This window comes from Protopterus annectens, chromosome 9.part0, assembly GCF_019279795.1.
Source record: "Protopterus annectens isolate FY-2018-M chromosome 9.part0, PAN1.0, whole genome shotgun sequence".
Lineage (NCBI taxonomy): Eukaryota > Metazoa > Chordata > Ceratodontiformes > Protopteridae > Protopterus > Protopterus annectens.
Window position 1 is genome coordinate 150,379,375 of NC_056743.1, and position 17,660 is coordinate 150,397,034.

Consider the following 17,660-nt stretch of genomic DNA (forward strand, 5'->3'; position numbering starts at 1 on the left):
TGCCTCTGTCAAGACACTGAACTAATCCCTGGGGTCCATTGCATTCCCATCTCCCATCCATTAGCTTTCCTGAACAATAATAAGAGGTGCTCTGCTATTCACTACACACACACACACATATATATATATATATATATATATATATATATATATATATATATATATATATATATATATATATATATCTATATATATACACACAAACATACATAAATCCTCAACCCATTTTCTCATTTTTGCACATGGGGTACGATGTCACTTCACCAGTGACTATCATCTTGAGCCAAGGTTTACACCTATATATATATATATATATATATATATATAGATATATATATACATATATACACACACACACACACACACACACACAACACACACATATATATATATATATATATATATATATTTTATATATATATATATATATATATATATATATATATATATATATATATATATATATATATATATATAAAAAGTTCAAAAAAGAGATTCCAGCAGTCAAAGTAATAAATCCAATATCGGATACAATAAAAAGACCCAAAAAGCACTTTCAAAATACAAAAGTACTTTTATTGTGAACTGGAACAAACATTCAGGTTGTTCCTTCATGCAGACATTCGTCTCGACTGGAAAAACACAGATTGGTGACCGATTTCGCCCCCTGGTGTCATCAGTTTGCAATTACAACAAAGCATCATACCAGCCCATATTTTATAGTGAGAGAAGACAATTACCTAAAATATATAATGTATGATATGACACAAAAAACTCAAAACCAAATAATTATATATATATTTATCTACATATATATAAATTGTACATTATATACCACAAATATACAAATGCAGATATGCATATAATAAAAAAAGCACATCCAACTACACATATCCAATAATAACACTAAATATAAAAACCAAAAAAAGGGGTTAGGAAAAATGAAAATGAGTATAGAAAATAAATAAAGAAATTTAGAAAGAATATAATCACCAATGGTCATTAAGACCAGGTTTGTACATAGCCCCAAGCTTAATCATCCAAATTCTTTCTTTTTTATCCAAAATTTGATGTTTGGTTAAGTCAGATAACCTACTACGTTTAATAGTATCAATACCAACAAAGAGAAAAGAAGCAGTATTATGATCACATAAATGTTTATAAAGAGCACTTCTTGCGCGTTTGCAATTAATGTCACTCAAATGCAAAGCTATTCTGCTCTTTAAGCTTCTAGACGTTTGTCCAATATAAAAAGAGCCACACTGGCATACTGCCATGTATATCACCCATTCAGTGCGGCAAGTGATAAGATGTTTAATATCAAACCTTTGGAGGTGTTAATAGAAGTAAAGGACTTGGTACGTGACATCACCTTGCAGTATACACAATTGCCACAGGCGTAAGAACCAATTGGTAAATCGTTGTTTTTTGTATCATCCTGGGGCCAATCAATCTGTTTGAACCAAGATAGGGATTCCCCTAAATTCTTGCCCCGTCTATAGCTATATGAGCATCTAGATTCCAAAAGTTGATCAAAAAAAGGATCCGATTTAAGTATTTCCCAATGATAATCTATAACAGAGTGGATCTTAAAAAGGTTGGTACCATAATTGACCACAAATCTAACATTTTGATTAGATCCAGGTCTGTGTGTATCAAAGTCCTCTATGTCTGGACTAGAATTGGTGGGTTTCAAGAATTCATGTCTAGAGTAGTTTACAGCCATTGATCTTAATGTATGGATGTTGTGTTTATCATAACCCCTTTTAATAAATCTATCACTCATATTGTTCAGTTCCTTCTCATAATCTTTCTGCTCATTACATATACGTCTGAGTCTATAAAACTGCGATTTAGGTATATTATAAGTGATATGTTTTGGGTGGCAACTGCTAGCCTCTAGTATAGCATTCTTGGTAAATTGTTTATGAAAAAGACCAGTATTAATGGTACCATCTATTGTTTTAGTTACCTGTACATCCAAAAAATCAATGTTGTTCATTTCTATTCTATCAGTGAATTTTAAACCAAGATTATTGGAATTAAGATAACTTACAAATTCCTTCCAACCTTCTAGATTCCCAGACCAGACACCCCAGCAATCATCCAAATAATGACGCCACATCACCAAGTCTTTCTTAAAGATGTTTTTGTCTGAATAAATTAATTGCCTTTCAAGATATCCCATATAAAGATCCACATAAATGGGTGCAAATGAGGGCCAGGATTTTCACCAGGCCAACAACACCAGAACCACCAATCGTATCAGAGCTCAGACAGCGAACAACGTGAGGAACAACAGACGGGGGAGGAAGAGATGATACAGCTCCCCAACTTTGGTTCTGAACCAAAAATATTGGTCAGCTCTGTTAGTGACTTTAAAGTATATAACTATACACTCATTGACATTCACCAGGACATCGTCCATTTTTTTGCTAAGGATCTATCGTTTGTCCCTGGGCAGCACATGGACATTGGCAGAATGCTCATAGATTTAAAAATTTATGTTAGAAAACTTAATCTTAGTTCTCTTCTTGGTAACGACACCTCTACACTTAACACATTAAGGGTCTCTAGCACATACAACCCTCCACTCCATCCCATTCTAGCAGTTTTTGAAAAAATTTGTGAGATTGACCTTTGGGCAATCAAGAATCAAGTTATTTACACTACACAAAGGCACTCTAACAACATCTCCATGCTGGAATGGGATTTTCTTCATTTATTGAGGGATTGTAATATACGTGTAATGAAACCTGACAAGGGAGGGGGAGTGGTTTTGATGGACCATTACAAATATGTGGAATATATGATGGAGCATCTCAACACACCCGTCTACAAAGAGGTAACTCTTAATGAAATACATGGTGCTTACAGAACAATCAACAATACTTTGTACGATCTTCTGTTAGAAGGCATCATTGATATAAACACATATAAGTATTTACAGATACCAGCTCCAAAAATTCCAACACTTTTTGGTACACCCAAACTACACAAACGACTACATGCACCACCTTTTAGGCCGATCATTGACGGGAGGGGCTCAGCTACTTACGCATGTGCTAGATACGTCGATAGCATCATTAAGCCTCTTTTACAACAGGAGGCACACATATGTAAGGATTCCTGGTCCTTCTTGCAAGACATTAGTAAGGTGAAATACAGTCCGGACATGACCTTCCTTACAATAGACATCAAGGATCTTTATACGGTCATACCGCAGGTAATAGGACTGAGTTGGGTTAGGGAATTCATGGTCGCTAAGAAGGTAGAAGATAACATGATCCATCTAAGTGAGACACTTTTGGAGTTGGTTTTAACTAACAACTTCTTCATGTTTGAGAACACCTTCTACCTTCAAACATCAGGTGTCGCCATGGGCTCACCCTGCGGGGGTTCATTCGCAAATGTCGTCTTAGCCTTTTGGGAAGCTGAACACCTATTTAAGGACAACCTTTTCCAGCAACATGTCTCCTGGTATACAAGGTACCAGGATGACATTTTTTGCATTTGGAAGGGTGAGAAAGAACTTATTCCATTATTCATTGAAAGGATGACTAACATGACTGATTTTTTACAGTTCACCTTCAATGTAGCAGACACCGAGATTAACTATCTAGACATTATGTTAGTTAAGGACATACACAAGAGTAGATTAAAAAGTATCATCTACAGAAAGCCGACATATTCTAATAGCTTGTTGCATTTTTCCAGCAATCACCCGTACTATCAAAAAAGATCGGTCATCAAGGGCCAGATAGTAAGGGCAGCACGCATGGTTACGGATGACCATGATTTTCGTGCCGAATGCAACAAACTTAGGAACATGTTTTTGACAAGAGGCTACCCCTTTAAACTTAGTCAATAACATCATTACAGAAGTATCCAACAAGCGTAGGGAAGGCTATTTCACACCCCTTCTTTCTACTAGTATTACAATAGAAGCGAATGCCAGTACCACTGAAATTTCAACCACACTAGGCCCATCTAGTAATAATTGTTTGGAAAAAGACAACTACACCGTGTCTTTTATACACACTTTTTCCTTGGATTTTCAAAAAATCAGGGAAATTATCAACAAAAATTGGGATGTCATCAATCATGATAACACCCTTTCAAACATTTTGGGTATAAGACCCAAGCTAACTTACAGGAGGGGCCAAAATCTTAAAGCCATTTTAGAAAGACCACCAAACAGGTTTATTTCGAACCGTCCTCATGGTATGCACAAATGTGGTGCATGTGCTCAGTGTAAGTTCATCAAGGTAGGACCACAATTTACCATCAACAACAGAACTTATAAGGTCAACAACTTCTTTAATTGCGAATCTAAATCAGTGGTTTACGTCGCTCTCTGTAACCAATGTAAAGCTTTTTACATTGGTAAGATGGAGCGTAAACTTAGGACCAGGATCTATGAACACATGTATGCTGTAAGCAGGCATGATGTCAACAACGCTTTAGCTAAACACACAATTGAATGCACTGGTCACACTTTCAACTTTGCCATTGTGCATCAAAGGGTTCCTGAAATCAGAGGTGGTCCTTGGCAAATTAAATTAGAGATCGACGAACTTATGTGGCAAGTTCGGACTAGGGCACATCTTACACCTGGTATTAATGATAACCTGTCCATCAAATGTGTGCTCAAGTGGTTATCATATAACCGATGACACAATTAACGAGTCACAACTCGGTCATTTTATACTTGACACTCTAACAGTTTCACATATGACATGGGTTCACTACAACATTCAGATTTATGAATATATATTTAGGTGAGAATTTGCCCTCACTTGTTCTTACATCAGGGGGATTATCAATTTATTTAGTAGTATAAATGAACATATTTCGTAAGGAATAACCAGTACTTGTTTGTTTACTTGTCTGCACATTCTATACATAGTAAACAATGCTTATGGATTTCTACATGGAACACCTAAGTAATTGTTTAAAAACTAGGTTTAACATTTTTTATTATCATTTTTACATTTAGAATACATATAATATTTTGGGAAATTTCCTTTGTAAATGTATTTCTGCTTTAATGTTCCTATGGTAACAGTGTACTAGGAAATGCACTTTACGTTGATTGGCAAAGTAAATTCTTGTCATATTATTTAAGGTTTTAACATACACTCCCATGCTGTTTGTCTGATGAAGGCTGGAGATTGCTCTGGCTGAAAGCGCTTACGTTTTAATTGGATTTAATAAATCATCATTTTATCTCAAGCTTTCTCTTATCGTGTTCCTGCTCTTCATTTTTGCTTGTTCCTGTTCATTTTCATAAAAGGAAATATACAGTTGGGCTGAAATTTCCTGCAACACTGCTAACATTTGAAAGTGGCCACAGATATATCTTTACTACAGTGCAGGGAATAAAATAAACACCTTGCTGCCAGGCCAAATATCAATAATAAATTATTCTCTTAAGTAATTGTTACAGGGGAAAAGCTGGAACATACAACTCAGGCACACAAAAGGGAGAAAGACCTCTGACACCCTCTACTATAAAAGAAGGACCAAGAGCAGAAGAGAACTTTATAAAGACAACAAGACCAGATAGAGGAGGAGGCTATGACTTATCTTCAGCTGAAACTATTCCACTGGGAAATAAATATGACCAGTTTGCCAACCAGGATGGAGATACTAATAATACCCTTGAAGTGATGGATGCTTTTCTCCCCACCACAGAAGTATTAGAGGTGGAAACGATAAAAGCATCATGGGATTAGAGGATTAATATCATATCGTACTGCGGTGGTGGTGCTGCGGTAGGGTTGTCGCCTCACAGTTAGATGTTGCCCGTTCGATTCTCAGAGCATCTTCTGTGTGGTGGCATGCATGAATGGGCGTTCCTTCATTGAAGATTGTGCGTTAGGCCTGGAAAGCCAGTACGTAAAAATCTATTGCCAATCATTAGCGGACGGGAGTTCCGCTGTGGTGACCCCTAACCGGGAAAAGCCGAAAGCCACAAACAAAACTCCACAAATAAAGTTGTCAGTTGCACAATCTAATCAAGAGATTGAAAATGCATTAAAGCATACCTCTTTAAAATCCTTCTCTCTTAAGCTGTTAGCTTCAAGCTAGGTACATGACCATGAGGAAGACCATGTGCCACCCACCCAAAATGTTTTTTCACTTTCCTCTATGGCTGAGATTGTCAATGGCATGACAAATTTTCTAGTTGTGATAGCAATCTATGACAGCAACATCGTTTATATTATTTTACTGCATTCACTATGTAGAGTAGAATTAATGATCATCATGAGATTGAGTAATGCATGCAATAGTATTCTCTTCTCTATTTCATCACTAATGGTGTTTAATCTCTACCATAGGTGTTTAAAAAGTAAGAATTAATAACATTTACAGTGGCTTACAATGTCTACATGTTTCTTTTCCATTTTCTGTTTATTATTTATCTTTTCAAAAGACAAGAAATAGAATATTAAACCTTGGGTCAAAAACTGCAACCAACGTAAATGGCTCATCTTTGCAAGTTCAAGAATCTTCTTCTTCTTCATCTTTCAGCTTTTCCCAGTTAGGGGTTGCCACAGCAGATCACCTGTCTGCTCATGATTGGCAGTGGAGTTTTACAGTGCTGAGTTGCCAGCCCGGCGCCCAACCTTCCACAGAAGGCACACACACACACACACACACACACACACACACACACACACACACACACACACACGCACTCACACCTAGGGCCAATTTAGAGTGTCCAATCCACCTGCAGCATGTCTTTGGGATGTGGGAGGAAACCGGAGCACCTTGAGGAAACCCACACAACCACAGGGAGGACATGCAGACTCCACACAGAAGGCACCCTACCCGAGGATTGAACCGGAGAACCTCTTGCTGTGAGGCGACAATGCTAACCACTATATATATATATATATATATATATATATATATATATATATAAACGGGTTTACCTCTAAATTTTGAACTTTCAAAAGTTAGAATTTCTTATGGTCGAGACTATAAGATCAAAGTTTTGAAAGCTCGAACCATTTAAATGGAGATAACCATAAAGTGCAGAATGGTATATATGTTGTTTTCTTCACTGTAGTGCGATCTCGGAGTTGGCATATTTAATTACTAGGGGGTGTGGGGGACTTACCCCTCCTGCAAAAGTGTAAAAAAACATTTTTTGTTTTTATTTGTATCTTATTTAAATGTCGAAGTTTCAAATCTTCGATCTTATGGTCTCGACCATAAGAAAGTCAACATTTGAAAGTTCGAAATTTAGAAGTTGACCCACACATATATACACACATATACACACACATATAATGCTTTTTTCACTAATAGATTAGAATGGGGCAGATAGTGCCTGGTTATAAAATAAACATTTTTGCCAGTGACCTTGTCCTGTTACATTACTATTAATTCATTAGGGATAGATACAGTCATACATTCCATCACAAACCTAGCAGTAGACTCACCAGCATTTAATGCATGGGGTGACAAACCAAGTCACCAGAAAACCAGCACATTGATATAGTGGGCCTAACCCCATTACCTTTATTACTCTTAGCATGAGGGGGATGTCTGCGCCTTATAAGAGACATGTAGTATTTAACTGTCTGCAAAAAACAAGGCTCAAGTAGTTTGCCTTTAAGAAACTAAAACTAATGACAAAGATAGTCATACAATGCTGAAAGCATGGCAGGATTAGGGATTAACAATCTCTTTTAAATCAGCAAAAAGTGGCATTTTCACACTAATTCATTCATCCCTGGGATTAACTGAAGTACTGGATTTTATAGATACCATGGATTGATTCGGTATTTGATAATAAAAAAAATCAAAACTTTTTAGTGCTACTAGTAAATTTCTGCAGACCAAATACAGATGACATAGGACCTCTCACACAGTTGTTTTGACAAAGACAGACTACCTAATTATTGGTGGAGACTTTAATAAAGTAATACTCAGAGAACTGGATAGACTTTCAGGAAACTCAGATGAGAACATCCCATAGAGATCCTACCTACCATAAGGTAGGACCACTCAGCAATACAAATGGAGCTTACATTCAAAGACACCCCATATCACCATCAGAATGCTGATACAATCCATTGTTACTCAAACAAACTCCTTATAAAAATATCCTAGAGAAGAAATCATTCAGTATTGAGAGACAAGTAGAGACATGAAAATTCAGGAGTATGCTAAATGGGCATTGTTCAAATTGACAGCAAAAAATGAAACCACCAGCTTCGAAAAGACCAGAATTAATGAGAAACTAATAAAAATACAAATAGCAAAAGAAAAAGTAAGAAAATGGGAAGAATACAAAAGAAACGGATACAAAGACAAATTTGTGTGTACCCAAATTACATTAGAATTGAAAAGGATTAGAAATATGTACTACTTAATAACACTGGAAAAATGGGAAAAATACAACATGTTTTATTAGTCATAAGGCTTACTTTACAAAGGTTGATAGCAAAAAATACTAGAGTGAAATAAAAGAAATGCACATTACTGCCATGCATAATGACAAGAATGTATTGGTCACACATCTCATAACGATTACACAGTTTTTGAAACAAATTATTTTAGACATAAATATGTGGAATATCAAAAAGCAGGTAATGAGGCAAGCAGAGACGTAGAGTAAAAAAAACAAAACTCTCAGTAAATGACATCAGCACCCTGGCTCAACCAATCACAACAGCAATATCTAAAATAATTGAAAGTATGACACCTGGGAAAGCAGCAAGGCTAGACAGTCTAACACCTGACGTTTATAAGCAATATAAGCATCTTTTGTTTCTACTGTGTGCTTCTTTAAAGAATATGAGGCAACTCAAAGATTTCTGCAAGATTCATAAGTGGCCAAGATACTAATGTTTCCTAAATGCAACACAGACAACACCATGCTATACAATTACAGACCCACTTTTCTTCTGCAACTTGAGATTAATTTTTTTTTTGCAAAAATGTTGGCAGCCTAAGTGATATTTTGCCTAACCTAGTATCTCCCTATCAGAAAGGTTTTATCAGATAAAGAATGGGCAGCTTGGATTTAGACTATGGATGACTATACATATTCAATGTTGGCAAAAGGACGTAAATGAGGCAGCAACATTAATAGACTTTAAGAAAGCATTCAACTCAGTTGAATGGGGATTTATTGGGAAACTCCTCCAGCTCCAACAATTTCCTCAGTCCTTCACAGATAAGTCCAAAATTGTATATTCCAACCCTTAGGTAGGATATTCAGCAATGGCATCCTATACTTTATAATCTGGAAAAAATGGTATGAGAAAGATTCCAATTTTTGCCACTGCTATTCATCCTAGTGATGAACGTTTATATTCAGTACTTATCTAAACCCTAGAAATAATAAGAATTAATCTCAAGTCTGATAAAAGTCCAGTACCTTCATGGTTTGCAGATGATCATGCATTTTGGGTTGACGATCCCATAAATAATTTTGATAAAATCATAGCCTGTTTCAAATTTCTGGAGCCTTTCATGGGACTGGAAATAAATCCTCAAAAAGATATAGCATTTCCACAATAAAGAAAAGCAAAAGGCAATACAAAAATATCTAGGAAACGTTTTAGGTATTAAAGTGAATGCAAACCCAGGCCAGCTAATAGATTTGCATGGTAAATCCCTGGTCAGAATATTGATGAGTAAGATTATATGTTAGAAACAATCTATCAAGCCCTTCATCATGAAGATCCAAATGATAAAGATGCTATTCTAAAACCAAAAATAGAAGTGTCTGCGGTTACTGGCTTTAGACAGAACTGGGGACCATAAATATTCCCTTAAAAACGTACATAGACACCATGTCTTCCCAAAATCTTTATTGTGATTAAGTGCTTTCATCTTCTTAAACAGGACTTCATCAGAATCAAATGCCATTACAAATAATGCGTTTTTATACCCATAAGGCTATACTAGTTGACTAATTAAACAATAAAACAATACATTCCAATGATGTTAATCTGCCTAAAGTCCTCTTCCTAATGAGACATATACCACATTGGTATACATCCCATATAATAAAAAATACAAACTCGGATTTCTAATTTAATTCATAGGTTCACATATTAGTACTAGGCTAACTGCCCTTGTGAGCCATTTTAAGTTTAGCTAATTAACCCATGTGAGAATCAAACTCTGCACTCGTGTCTGTAAGGCAAATATCTTAACCATTATGCAAACCTCCCTCTTTCACCATTATGCCAAATTCCCTCTTACAAAACCCATCCCAAACTTTGGAAGTAAAAATCGTTTGCCTCTAAACAAAGGGAAGGACTAGGTCTGTCTAACTTAAAAAATACAGTGAGTTAGTGGTTAAAAGTAAATTTATTCATTCTAGACTCCAGCCTAGACTAACATGGATAACACAGTTACTTGTGAACAAGACTTAACTAAACTCACCCAAGATACCAGTCAGTCACAAGAAATTGTCATGCTGTGGAAACTATTCTTATAAATAAAATCAATAAAGATCTTGAAATGGACTATTTGGATTAAGGCAAATATTTTATTCCTTATTAACATTTGGGATGGAGAAAATTGTAAGATAGATGACTTTAACAAACTGCAAGATAAGTTTTCTAAAAAAGGTTAATATGATGGCAATATCTCCAAATGCAAACCTTCTTCTACAAAGAAGTTAAAAATAGAAACATAAGATAGAGGTTGGCATAATGATTAAGGTGTTTATCTTACAGATGCAAGGTGCAGGGTTAGATTCTTACATGGAGTAACTGGCTAGGCTTAAAATGGCCCACAAAGGCAGTTAGTCTAGTACTAACCTATGAAACAAAGTAGACATTCACTCTTACAAAGGAGATTTACAATTAAAACTTTTCTAGCATGCAGATGAAGCTATACAGCCACCTACAACTCAGGTAATTAGGAATAAATGGATAGAACTCAATGTCAATTTCCCAGAGATAGAGACACAATTGAAGTTTTTTACAAAATAGTTTAAAAAAAAAAAACTTTCCAGATATCCACCAATTTAAGATTTTTAATTTATTACATCAATGGTGATATTCTCCTATGAAATTAAATAATTGGGGCCCATACAATACTGATAAACGTTGGCATTATAATTCCCCAAATTCTGACTATAATGATATGATATGATCCTGTCCCTTTATATGTAAACCATGGAGATCATTTACTGAAGTATGTATGTGGCCAGGGCTACTCTGCCAGACCATACCTGTTCAAGATTATCGTTATTTGGAATTACATCAAATTGTCCTTACAATTCGACCCCACAATAGATATGTACTATAACAGTAAGTATATACTCTATAGGATTTTTGTTTAAATACTGGAAATCTATTCCATTTAGATGGAAAACCCAGAGTCATAAATTCACTTCTAGATGCACTACTTGGTATCCACCACAGATTTCCATAAATGAAGGGAGTGCCTTGTGGGGGGTATTACTTTATGAAAACAGTGGATCGACAGGTTAATAGATGTAACCTAAAACATAAACAGAGAAATACTCAATCATCAGTAACTGTATGTATAAACTCTGCCGCAATGTACATACTTGAATGGGCTATAAATTTGTAAATTTGGTTACATCTTAGTCTTTATATAGCACATGGTTTACCTTATGATTTTAGATGTGGAGTGTGTTTTTTTCTTTTTTATGCAGCTGAAGAGGAGATTCAATATAATACTTCCCTGCACCATAGAAGATTGATGAGGCACACTGAGGTCATGTGTGAGTATGTAAACACTAAGCATGATTCTGAAATAAAGTATTATTCGCCAAAGCAGTATATACATATATATATATATATATATATATATATATATATATATACACACACACAGATGCGCGCACACAGACGCACGCACACACACACACCCACAAATGCAAGAATGGTTGAGGAATTTAATTAATTATACTGATTTGTTACTTTGGATAATCAATTAGATGTTTTTCTCATAATATTGATTGGGAGGAAGAAAGATGTTCTATTTATTTATTTTTTTTTTTGTTCTTCTTACATACAAACTAAATATTATATTATTAATTAAAAGTGATGAATGGACTTTAAGTTACTATGTTATTTGGATTTTGAAAATTTCAATAAAGGTATCTAGTTTAAAAAATGTTACAAACTGAAGGAAGTAATGATATCTTTCTGCTTTGACTTGTAGTAAAGAATGTTAGGATTAACGATTAATATACAGAAATGTTGCCTAATTCTGATGGATTCAATACAAGTACATAAAGAATTTTTGTTCTTTGTTGATTAATAAATGTAAGCAAATAAGGGAGCTATGATTAAACATAAATGCTAACTAAGCAACCCCTCCACCCACCATTTTTTTTCTTTTTTATGCAGCTGAAGAGGAGATTCAATATAATACTTCTCTGCACCACAGAAGATTGGTGAGGCACACTGAGGTCATGTGCGAGTATGTAAACACTAAACGTGATTCTGAAATAAAGTATTATTCGCCAAAGCAGTCTGTTGAATAAGAAATGAACATTATTTTCCCTTTACTTTTAAATACAAATCCGGAAGTAATACAGAAATATAACATCAGAAATAATGTGATTTCAGAGCACTACCATACCACACGTCATTGCATGAAAATATTGTAGGAAACCTTATCAATGTAAAATGTGTTAGCGTTTCATATGTAACACCTGCTTGTGGTATGGCAGCACATGAAACAGTAACACATTTTACCATTTCATATGTTGAACCTGCTTACTTCATTACTGTCAGTAGATTGTAAACTTTACTAGCATTAAACATCCTTCAGCTGATAATCAACAACTTTCCAGTAACATTTCCCAGAACATTAATTTGTGAATAAAAACGTAATAATAATAAGTAAAGACAGTTAATAAAGTATTTACTGATGTATTAAAGTATGAATCAATTTGTCTCCATTTCTCATTTGTCTGTCTAACCTCACTCCCTCTTTTTCTTATTTTTTTATGTATTACATTGTTTCTTTTTTTTTTCCTCCTTTCTATCCAATTTATGTTCCTTTTTCTACAGATCCAGAAGTCCTAGGAGAAGACCAACCACATTCCTCCCTGGTCAGAGACCATTCAGCCTCTGACTGAAAACCTGAACAAGTAAACAGATAAAAGCAGACAAACTGAAGAACAAAATCTGTTGTAGTCTACAAAACTGACACATAATTACACTGATAAAGTTTATTAGGTTAAGCGCTTTTGTTCCATAGGATAAGCAACTTCTTCAGAACAATCATTCAGCCTCTGCTCATCTATGGATGTCCTCACATGGATGGAGTGGTGGTACAGGGTGGGGGTATCTGTCCAGTAGGTACTCTAGCACAGCACAGCCTGGCATGCCACACAAACCGTGAACTTCAGGACTTGGTTGAGAATGTAGTGGATCAAGAAATGAACAGACAACTTTGGCCCATGCAGGATCTGCTATACTGGGGGCAAGATTCAGTGTCCGAGTCACCTGGAATAGTGAGCCACTGCAGGCCTATGCCCCTCCACATCAGGGTCTTCCACTGCACCACCATCAGGCAGTAGAAACATATGAGGTCCTCTAGACTGGCGTGTTACGGGAAACAACTCCTCTTCACTTCCCTTCTTCCCTATTTCTGTCTCCTTCACCTTCTAACCAACTTCCTTTGAAAATTACCATCGTATTTAAAAATATTTGAAAAGTACAGGGCTTATCCCTGACAAAAATATATAACACTTCCACTCCTACCTCCTCCAGTAAAACCCTCTTGATATGTTCCTTCTGTGTCTCCCTCTTTGTTATGTCTTCCACTTTTCACTCTTTCCTATCGCTCCCTTTCCAATCTTTCAAAGAACCAATCAGGGTGCCCACATAAGGACACCCTATGGAAAATATATATAAAACCCTTTTTATGTTTTTAAAAATTAATTTAAATATCTGTGCTGCATACCATTTGCCTTAAATACTTGTCACTACTTTTACCTTGCTTGCACACATCAACATTCATCCATATTATTTGAATACTTCCAATATCATACAAGCATTTGCATTTCAATGTAATACTTCTCACATTTAAAACATAGCTTCACCAAATTTAAGCATTCCAAGAAAGTAGGTGTTTCCTTACAGAAGCTTTCACATTGCCACAGTCATCTCACATAACCTGCAATCAGTGTATTTACGGGTCTGTATTAGTTCGTCACAACAGCACTGCAGCACACACCGAATCATCGACACTAATTCAGCAAAAATCATTTCAGTGATTCGTTGACTTTACTGAGGGCAAGTAAATACTTGCTGTACAGCACAACTTTGCCCTTTTCTCCACTGTATTGTGATCTCAGAGTTGGTATAAATAGTTAGGGGGGTGTGGGAGGCACAGTGGTGTTGGGGAGGTTGAAGTTCCCCACTTGGGTGGGTTTGAGTTCCATAGCTGTTGGTCCGTTGTACTGTAGGGCAAATACTTGCCCTTGGTAAATTCAGCGAATCACTGAAACGTGTTTGCTGAATTGGGGTCAATGATCCCGTGTTCACTACAATGGTATTAGAACTACTATAGACCCGTGTTTGCATTTAGGTGTAGCCATGGTCTTCAAAGATAATGGCTGGAAAAGTGCAAACCTCAGAACTATTAATACCACCCTCTATTTTGTTTATCAGCATACTGATGTGGTTTTAACACCCCCTATTTGCTACTCTGTCAGAAAAAATATTCCTTTACGTTAGTGGTTAATTGCTCTATGTGTGATACCGTGCTACCCAAACTGCATGCATCCCAGAATGAAATGCTTTCACTTGCTTTTCTTTACAATTCTTATAGGCAACGTGAAGTTAACATTTCAAAGACTGAGTTGGAGAAGCTTCATTTCTGCTCCAAGACAGGATCACAGAATGTTCTGTTTGGCAACAGCAGATGCGAAGTGATTTCAGCGATCCTTCTTTATTATCCTTATGTATCTAAGTGGTACCATTCGGTGAAAATTGTTTTGTTTTTTTTTAATTGGGAAGGGCTTACCATGCTATTTAATAAATTTTCTTTGGCACATTTTTATTTTAATCTATTCTGTGTGCTAAAAATGTAAAATATAAGTATTCCAGTATGAACATAGTTTTTTAAACTTGGTACCAGACTATTACAATAGATTCTGATGTTATTGACTATAGTCATTCATGTTTATTTCAATTTTTTTAATGTTTTTAATATGATCCCTTGTGTTATATAGTGTTAAATGATTACTTGTGTTTTTATATCTTAACTGCATCTTCAGCAACACCTCAGAAAAAAAAGTCCATTTCAACAGAGCTGTGCAATGCTTGGCATCCTCGCCTGTATTATCAGAGTTTGTGGCTTATGCAAGCTAAGATAAGTACTTTAAATTGAAATATTGCACTTTCTGAAATTATTTAAGAGTACTGATGTATTTTCAAATGATTTATTGCATTTTCTGTATTTTACTGCTGTAATGTACATTTGCTTTCTCTACCAATTGTTAGTCTGACTGCTTTGAAATTGCCTTAAATTGTATGTGTTCAACTTTGCTGCATTGCCAGCCTTGAAAATGCCTTATAAGCATTGTTGCTGCAAGTCATTTGATCTGTTTATATTAGCTTTTCATTTTTTGACTAACTGCAATGTCATTTTACATTAAGAAGACTTAGGACTGCAGTTTTGAGTAGCAGTAGATGGTAGTCGGGTCTATCCGAGTTGGAAATCCCTCAGGAAGGCTTTAAGTCAGCTTGTCTTATTGGCGAGAGGCCTATTTAGTCAACTTACAAAGCTTTCATTGCCTCTATACATTTGGCATGCTGTGCAATGTTGCTCCTCAAGTACTGGCAGTTAGCAGTGCACTATGTAGATGCAGGCACTTAGGAACTAAATGTTCACTATAAAACTACCTCTGAAATTGTACCCAGTAACTCAGTTACACAAAGATAAACTAGTCTGAGTGTTGAGGAGCACTGCCCCCCCCCCCCCACGAATTTAGTCTTACATAGTCTAGTTTTTATTTCTACTCTCACAAACACTCCGGCTAGTCTGCTGTACACCCCTCTAGCAATACGCCCCTTGCACTTCATCTGAATTGGACCTCCTGATTTTGCTGCCACCAGTCTGGTAGATACTGGTGATCCTGAGACAATGCAGCAATTGTCCCATATTCACTGACAACCAATTAATCTGTAAAGAACTGATACAGTATGTGAGCATATATATTTTTTTACGTAGTCTTTCAGCTTGGAAAGTTTAATGAAAACTACAGTCTATGTAGTGTTTAGGTAGGCTTATGACAGACAATAGACTGCTTGCTACAGACATACTGCTTTCAAATTTAGATGTTTTTAAATAACCATGCATCCCTTTTTATTCATTTATTCACGCATTCATTTTAATTAACCAGGTAGTCCCATCTATAGTCCACTTTCATTAAAGGCCAAATTATTAACACATTCAATTATTTTGGTTGACTTTGAAGGCCCACTTAGATCCAAGGGTAAAACCTCCAAGAGTAATGCAAAACACTTATGAATGAATAAAAATATGGGATAGTATAGCCATTCAAATTAATCATTAGAGATGAATCATTTAAAGTCTCTCAGGTATACAGCACTTATGATACATACATATTGGTTACTTGACTTTAAATGTATTCTTTCACTGATTTAACACTAACATTGTTCTATCCAGGAAAAAGGAGCCAGCGCTTATCCCAACAAGTAATGAGTACATGGCAAACAAATCCTGGATGGGATGCCAGTCAATCACAACATGCACAAACATATTCATTTGCACACGTTATAGGCACACCTACAATCAATTTAGAGGATTGGTATTTATCTGACAATATACCTCTTGAATGTAGAAAGAAATCAGAACTCCATGTAAAAGGCTATGTGGTCACAGAAAGGTCTTGCAGGATCTGCACATTAGGCCATTAGGCATCACAGCTAAAAACCAAACCAGAAAACCAAGAGCTGTGAATCAGCAGTGCTAACTACTGTACTAAAAAAGGAATTGATAGTAAGTAGGAGAGGAAGAGGAGCAGCAAAACAGGAGGGCTGAAATGTAAGTGCACGAGGACATTTTTAATCATTAAAGAATTAAACCAGTTACATGCTTACTGTCTGACGTATACTGCAAATATAATTTTGCCTTGGTCTGGTGTGCTGCTGTCAAAACATGTGGTCCCACAGCTCCCTCTATTACACCACTCGCACAGTGATAGTAATTAATGGTTGCCAGCCAACAGCAGCAGCAAACCACCCCTTCAGTCAGGCTTGCTCACAGTGCACAACAGTGCATAAGTGATGGTATCTCATCCATAACTGTGGGTTTTGACAATCACTACATGACAGTGTATAGTCACAAAGATAAAACATGGTGCATGCTGTGTTACATGTAGACTGTTATATATAGTGCATGGTCAACTGACACTGTGCATCAGACATTCGTCTGTACACCAGATACAATTGTATAGATGATATGATTACAGTCATCATCATTTTCACTTGCACACTGGTCAATGGACGCAGAGACAAGTGTTAGGCCTACAAATGGGGAGGGGGGTGTTGATACAGTGGGCTGGGTTTTGAAGTGGTACATAGTATGATACATTTAATCTTTACACAGATGCAGACCTAATAACCAATGCTGTGATGTTTGCTTACTGAATTTGTTTATTC